The following is a 7,213-nucleotide window of genomic DNA, read 5'->3' on the forward strand; positions in this document are numbered from 1 at the left end:
GAGTTTAAGTTGTTAATTAATGTTGCTTGGTATTTAATGAATTTAATGAGGAAAGTACAGATAAATCTTACTCTGTTTTCTTTTTCTTTTTCTTTTTCTAAGACCAATAATAAGTCATAAAAAAATTGTCAAGACAATAAGGCCATGTTTGTTTGGATGGATATGAGCTTGGGATTGGACTAATAGTCCAATAAAATTATTAATTTGATATTTGGTTAAACAACTAACAATCTGGACATGGTATCTCACATATGATGGACTATTCAATCCCACAACAAAGGATGGGATATAAATTGAATAACTAAACCAAAGTCTAGACTATTAGTCTTCCTTATAATCCTAACTCAATCCAAACATAAGAAATCCTTATAATCCTAACTCAATCCAAACATAAGAAATGATACATAATTTAAAGGATTCATACTATTAGTCATGGGAATGCTAATCCAATCTAATCCAATCCGCCCAAACAAACATGACATAACATCTTACTCGGTATAGTTTCAGATTCCACAAGGATTCATTTTATACCTATTTTGCCAGTCATGTTAATCACAAACAATAATGTTGTCATTTACATTCAATTTATACGACTCCATGGACTTTTCATACTTTCCCTATCCATAAGTTCAACCAGGAAAGAGAAGAAAAAAAAAAAAGAAAGAATGGTAATATTAGTGGGTAATGATCATATGTAATTAGCACATGCTGTGCATTTGAGGAAGAGAGAATGAAAATAATCAGAAGGGGTCAATGTGAGTTTCCTCTCAATAGACACTAGAAGTGGTTGATTTATGTTCATTGACTATGACGAGTGTAAGTTAGAAAAACCATTATGCTCCCTGAAAGACGATGTTTTCCATCTCTTTGTTGCTATATTTGACACACTTAAATTTGAAGTATAAGCTAGCAGAAGTTTAAGTTATTAAAAAGAGATGTAACTTAAAATATTTATTTTGTAAACATCAAGTTATATCCTATGCAAGGCTATGACTTCTATAACATAAATTACAAAATAAACTCTTCCTCATGAAAATAAACTCTTTTGTCATGAATGAAGTGAAAAGCCAAGTTTAATATAGACCGATGCAGCTGATACATCAATTTCAATTGCTTTATGCAAAATAAAATGATATTGTTTCTTAGGAGAATAATTTTCCTGCATTTGAGAACCATGCAGAAACAAAACCAGATCACTACACAGATATGCAAGAGTGAAAGCCGTAATTATTAAAATTTCATTCGCTACACATATTACATCATTAAAAGCACGGCAATATCATGCAAAGTTACAAAATTGAGGGTGTTGCAGACCAACTTGATGATAATGTAATAATATAACAATCTTTACAAGGAGGTATAACCACATTACTCTCTTACCAGGATATAGAGAGTATCCTTACCAGGACATAGAGAGTATCCTTGCTGTAAAGAAAGACGAGAAGGATATTTGATTAGAGAAAGAAGCTGCTCAAATCATATGCTTTGGAGGTGCACCCTAACATGCTTAAAGTCAAACCAGAGGTAATATTAGGGCGATTCGATACAAACCATTTCATTTAACAATCAACATCAACGACCTCCAAAGACACGTACTTGGCACTGATTTCATTTTGCTCCAGCCTGCAAGAAGGAACCACTCAAGTCGGACAAAAAGGAGGTCAAATTTAACTTTCAAATGAACCAAAATAATCTAGATAAGAAAGAAAAGAACCAACAAGCAATAAGAGAGATACATTCAAAAAATTGCAACTTTCAATTGTGTAAAGTTTCCAAAGAATGAAAGCTACGGTATATAAAGGGAGAAATGCTTTTCAAGGAATCTTGCTTTCTTAATTGAATGGTAATGCCACATTTGGGCATTTATTATACAACAATGCAATTGTTTTCTTGCCTTCTAGTTTCCCATTTCCAACCCTGTGGAATTATTGTTTTTGAGTGTCACTGTTGATTAAGCCACCATGCCGCTGCATGGCAATAACTGGCTCATTGCATCTGGAGCACCTGAATGATGGAGCCGCAGAACACCGTGTTCGAAGGCAGTAATAACAATAGCTGCCAGAAAAGAAACCACAAGTTTTTCAGGGAACCAAGCTGACTTGAAAACGTTATTCTAAAACATATGTCAATATATATCCTTCACCACAAACCATAATGGCAAAAGGAGATGGAGGTGCATCATAAATGAACATTGACAGTACCACACACAATTCTGGTGAAATACGAGAAAAGATGAAATCATATATTATTTTCCACCACTTTGATAAAGTGTCTTCAAACCTGGACTGAATCATATTGTTGAAACTGGTCCAGGTTGCAAATAAGTAAACCAGTTCTAAATTAACCCGGTTGCCCTTGCAATTGTTCCAAAAAGAGGCATTACAATTTCATAGAAAAGAAGTTGATTTAAGTTTGAGAAGGACGACTGTAAATAATGCCAAAGATTAGGTTTGTCTCCACTCTCCGGTCTTACCCCTCCCAGCACTTCTTTTATAATTTCACAGAAAAATATTTAAATATTATAAAGTTGCAACAGGCTCTAAACAAAGTCATTGTGAAGCATATTCTGGTAAAATCCTTGAAATGTTCTACCATATATTTGTATCAATGGAATGCATAATTAAACAGGATATGCATTAGAAGTGCCGACCCCATGAAGCAGTCCGGTGATTGGTTTGACCTATACTGTGGGATTAAAATCATTTCAAAACCATTTGGGCTTTCAATTAAAAGTGATTAGCCAGTGTGAAGTAATAATGATCAATGGAAGATAAAAAAATATACAAAATGAACCGGTGCTGACAGGAATGAGCTAGAAATGGAATGGTTGGACTCGCTAGGCAGATGGGGCATGTGGTATCATCCCCCTCTGAACTTGAAGATTTATCCTTCGAGAAGGGATGAAGATATTTTTAATGAATGATGAATTGATAAGAGGAAGAAGCAACAACATTTCCTGCATGTCAAAGTAAGTTTTAAGAATATATACACATCATGAACAATGGATAATATTCAACACCTTTACAGAGCTATGCACTTCTGCAAGTACACACAAATATTTGTCAAAGAAACAATGATCAAGAATATAATTGAATATCTATAACCAATGGAAATCTTAATATTAATTGTTTCTTTGCGTAATACAACACAAAATACTTTAAAATTAAGGGGGGAAAAAACTTTTGTGGTGTCAATAACAGAAAATTTTGCTCAGTTTGATTTATCAAAATTTGTTTTCGTTCTTCGTATTTTTTGTCTTCACTTTTTTTCATATTTTAGTCTCGCTTCTTTTTTTTTTTCCTTTTTAGATGCACCTAATCTAGATGCATCTAAAAAGTTCATATAAAAATAAAAAATAAATACTAAAATATGAAGGAAAAAAACTCACTAAAGACAAAAGAAAACCAAAAAAAATTATAAAAGGGCAGCACATTCCAGTGTCTTTTGTCTTTAGTGATTTTTTATACATTTTCTTCATATGTACTTCACTTTTTAGGTGCATCTAAAAGTTAAAAAGAAAAAATTGACTAAAATATGAAAAGCGTTCAGACAAAACAACTCGAAAAACAATAAATCTGAAAACAGATTTTGAAACCAAACCAAAAAAACACAATTTTAGGTCCTGAAGCATAAACTGGACATGAGACATCTAAAGTTGTGCTTGGAAGAACATTCCATTCAAAAAGGCATCATGCAATCAATAGACTATAAATTTCAGTCAATTGGCCAACAACTTCTCAACAGTGTTCATAAACTACAATATAAGAGGACCTATAAAACTGAAATTCAAACCCATGAGATTTTCTTAATATTTAGTTGCTGAAGTCAATAGAGTTGCACAAAAACAAAAAAAATATAATAAAATTACCGAGAATTCATTCCACACTAACTGGCGATTCATGTACTCAAAGCTAACAGCTCGATTCATATTAGGACTCCATAGACAAGTCTTGCTTTTAGTGCTCTCTCAATAAGATTTTGATACCTGCATCAATATAACATGCGCAAAGCCACAAACCAAAAAATATTAAAGCTATCATGTAATCAAAGGATAACCTCACTCCTAATCACTTAAAAAGTTACTAAAAGAAGATAATTCTGAAAGATTTATCTTATAGAAGCAACTGTTTGTTGTTCCAAGGCATGACTTACAGGTTTAATGTTGGTCAATGATACTTTATAATCCTTTTGTTCTTTAGATAGAACACAGAGATGATACATTGCCAATATGCCCTGTACCACCCAGCCATCCACAACGCTCAATAACACATCGGTGCTTCAAACTTTTAAACAATGCTATAACATGACAGAATTTCGCATTATTATATCATGTTTCTCTTGCATTCATTCAGTCTTGTAGAATGTGCTCACCCACTCTCACACACACACAACTTTACACAATATAGAATGTGAGTTCTCCATCTAACATATTTCTATCGCCTCATTCGTAATGCCATAGTTAAGTATTTACTGACAGGCTGTGTTTGAAAGACCATGAAAGAATTGTGCTAAAAAAACATACCTTGTATAGAAATATAAGCAGGTTGCCAAACGAGACAGCTTTAAAAATTCCTTCTATACGTTGTATTAGTATCCAAGCTCGGCGTGGCAGTGACGTCTGGAAAGTATGAAAGATGAATCAAATCCTTTTTGTTGTTTCACCATATACATACATAAAGTGTGTCTACATATAATTGCTTTCCGGGGGAGAGATAGATTTGATTATGATTGAATGAAATTAAAATGAAAAACCTGCTCAGAATCACCCCATCTACGGAAAGCAGAAAATGATTGTAAACGGGCCCAGATATATTGACCAGTACCAAAGTTTCTGAGCAACAGTGAGTCCAGGTCCCTCCAAGCCCGTTCTGACTGGAGCATGTCACACAAAAATATACAACATACAACTTAGGATACAAGTAGACAAGTCTGGGTTGATATGAGGTTCAATGGAAAAAAATTCAACTGTAGCAGGCTGCCAAAAGTTGTTGACGTTGAGATACAAAAATTATAGTTTCATGGAACCTTACCATTAAAGTGAAAACTAATTTGATGAAATGTAAAACAAGGATGAATGATAAGAACCAAAGTGATTGCAAGCCCTCATAAATCATGAAAATTCAATTTATGCCAAAAAATGCAAAATAAGATTTTGGAAAACAGAGGGATGGTTCACTTTTTAAGTGTGTGTGCCATATAAAACCAAGGCACAGAATTACCCATCAACCAACACTGTAAACAAGACAAGGCAAGAGGTTCTTACCTTTAACTCTTGGTTCGATCGCTCGTTCATCTCTGTACCTCAAATTCATGAGAGCATTTCCCGGAGTAGGCTTATCAACCCAAATGGAGAATCTCCAAATAAGAAACTCAAGGAAAGCATCAAGTTCAGGTTCATAATTCCCAAAGAAATGGAAGAAGAAATTAAATCCAAAATTATCTATACTATTAATCTCTTCAAACAAAGAAGCCAGAAGACGCATATATACAGTCATTAAAGAAAAAACCTTAACCAACTGTTCTTTCAACATGGCTGACATTTCAATGTCAAGTTGCTGTGCGTCAGCTTGATTAACTCTAGATATTGAAATAGGGATGATTGACTGTGGACAAAAGCACCATACACGTTTAAGCACGAGAGCAAACAAAAATGCTAAAATCAAGCAAATTCTTCTAACTATGGCAGCACCCAAAAGTCTCTGAAACTAGCTTCATAAGTTCAGTTGGTGAATGCTATTATTACCAGAGCAAATGACTCTTATTAGAGTATATGCCACTGCATTAGCCCTCTAAGCTCATGGCCCATTTCAAATATACAAAGGCTATAATTTTAGGGAATTAGCACCCCAAAAAAATAACTGTTATGCATTCAAAATATGGAAATCCTCATGTATTCATATGAATAGTCTTTAAAAAAAAATAGATTCTACGATTTCCTTTTATGATTTCAATTACTTAAATCAAAGATCTTCTTTTTTTTTCTTTTTTTTTTTTTAGTGAAAGCTTTGGGAAAATTTAACATATGTCTCTTCAACTTTCATTCAGCTTAAAGAATAAGCATCAATTCACAGCTTATACTAGATTCAGTTATTCCCGGGAAAATTTCCCGCACATTTATATACGAAATAAATTTTTTTAAAAAAAAGCAAACCCTAAGTCATGAAATTAAGAAGCAATTTTTTGTGAAAGTTCATATTGGAGGAACAAAGAAGAAGACAATTCGAAAGCCTAGAAGGTTGGGACGAGAGAGAGAGAGAGACCTGGGGAGAGAGAGTAAGAGATTGCCATTGGGGGAGCAGTCTTTGGTGTGCATCCACCCAAGCGTCTTCGGGCGGTGCCCGAATGGCACTGCTTGATGAAGTTGAATATGAAGATGAAGACGGAGCTAGGGTTTCTCTATGCATTCAACGATGATTCGTCCCATTAATTTGGAAGTACGAATGGAACATGATTAAATCCACTAATTTGGAATTACGAATGGACTACCAATGTGGTAAAAATTTAAAAAAACGTATATATATAAGAGTAAAACATCTCGTCACGTGGGATTTAAACCACTTTAGAGGTGTTAGTATTCTCACTCGTCTATATCTATACTTTTATATATTATATATTAAGTAGAATGGAGTTTTTAACCCTCAAGATTTATGGGAATTTTAATATGTCAATTTTAATTTTTTTATTTTTTATTTTTTTTTAAAAAAATTAATTTTTGCCTTTATTAATTTCTCTCAATTCAGAAGATTTTTTAATTTCTCTCATAATTATTACAATACCTTTTCCAAAATAAATAATTTGTATATTAAAAACAAATATAAATATTTATATCTATATCTATCTATTTATTTATATCTATATCTAACCCACAAGTTTTGTGGGAGTTCTAATATCTGAATCTTAATTTCTTAATTTTTTTGATTTTTTTTTTTTAAAAAAACTTAACACTTATTAAATTCTTTCAAGTCTTTTTAACTTCTCCAATTCACACACTCTTTTTAACTTTTCACATACCTATTGCAAACAATGAGTCTCCTTTTTGTTTTCTCTTACTTGACTTCTCACTTCTACACTTTCAACTTCAGTGACCATGTATGCAAACAGTAAGTCTTCTTTTTGTTTCTCCTTCTTAACTTTTCCTTTTGTTTACTGTTTTAATATTGTAATTAGATAGCTTATAAAAATATTTATGATTTGTCTAGCGAATAAAAAATTA

At 32.8% G+C, this 7,213-nt stretch overlaps 1 pseudogene across 1 annotated transcript; it reads right to left on the reverse strand.

Moving 5' to 3' along the window:
• Positions 1-1,207: 1,207 nt before the first annotated feature.
• On the reverse strand, positions 1,208-6,505 carry LOC114304145 (peroxisome biogenesis protein 2-like; annotated as a pseudogene). Its single transcript, XR_014341804.1, has 8 exons — positions 6,261-6,505; positions 5,264-5,603; positions 4,753-4,872; positions 4,522-4,618; positions 3,869-3,989; positions 2,794-2,956; positions 1,895-2,055; positions 1,208-1,623 (listed from the first exon to the last, which is right to left on the reverse strand). The product of XR_014341804.1 is annotated as a peroxisome biogenesis protein 2-like (transcript).
• Positions 6,506-7,213: the final 708 nt, after the last annotated feature.

Source organism: Camellia sinensis, chromosome 1 (assembly GCF_055761805.1).
Source record: "Camellia sinensis isolate YWXY chromosome 1, ASM5576180v1, whole genome shotgun sequence".
NCBI classification, from domain to species: Eukaryota; Viridiplantae; Streptophyta; class Magnoliopsida; order Ericales; family Theaceae; genus Camellia; species Camellia sinensis.